General features: G+C 53.0%; 1 protein-coding gene across 1 annotated transcript in view; it reads left to right on the forward strand.

Annotated features, from left to right (window-relative positions):
• LOC107665910 (ribonuclease inhibitor-like) overlaps window positions 1-413 on the forward strand; it is a 60,770-nt gene that overhangs the window by 52,483 nt on the left and 7,874 nt on the right. The window lies entirely within an intron of this gene.

A 413-nucleotide genomic window follows, 5' to 3' on the forward strand; every position in this document is an offset into this window, starting at 1 on the left:
AGAAGCGAGCGTCACTCCCCCAAGAGATTCTGCAGCGTCAGCCGCCTCCTCTGGAGACATCACAGTGGACGTCGCCACCTCGGGCAGATCTGTGGTGGTGTACGCAGCCCAAACGCAACATAAAGTGATCCCCATCATGGGAAGTGCTTCAGACAGGGGAATTAGTTCAGGAACAGAAGGGTTACCAGCTGTGCGTGCAGACATCAGTGGTGCATCCCTCACACTAGATACCATACTGGGATACCGAAAGACTGACCTTGAAGATCTGGGTGCAACAGACAGGACATGACCAGACTCCTGACGATCAGCTGTGTCGTGACGAGACTCAGGATGATCAGTTGTGATGTGACGTGACTTTGGAAGATCAGCTGTGACGTGACGTGACTCTGGATGACCAGTTGAGACATTTCTGG

This window comes from Sinocyclocheilus anshuiensis, unplaced genomic scaffold, assembly GCF_001515605.1.
Source record: "Sinocyclocheilus anshuiensis isolate Anshui unplaced genomic scaffold, SAMN03320099.WGS_v1.1 scaffold1205, whole genome shotgun sequence".
Lineage (NCBI taxonomy): Eukaryota > Metazoa > Chordata > Actinopteri > Cypriniformes > Cyprinidae > Sinocyclocheilus > Sinocyclocheilus anshuiensis.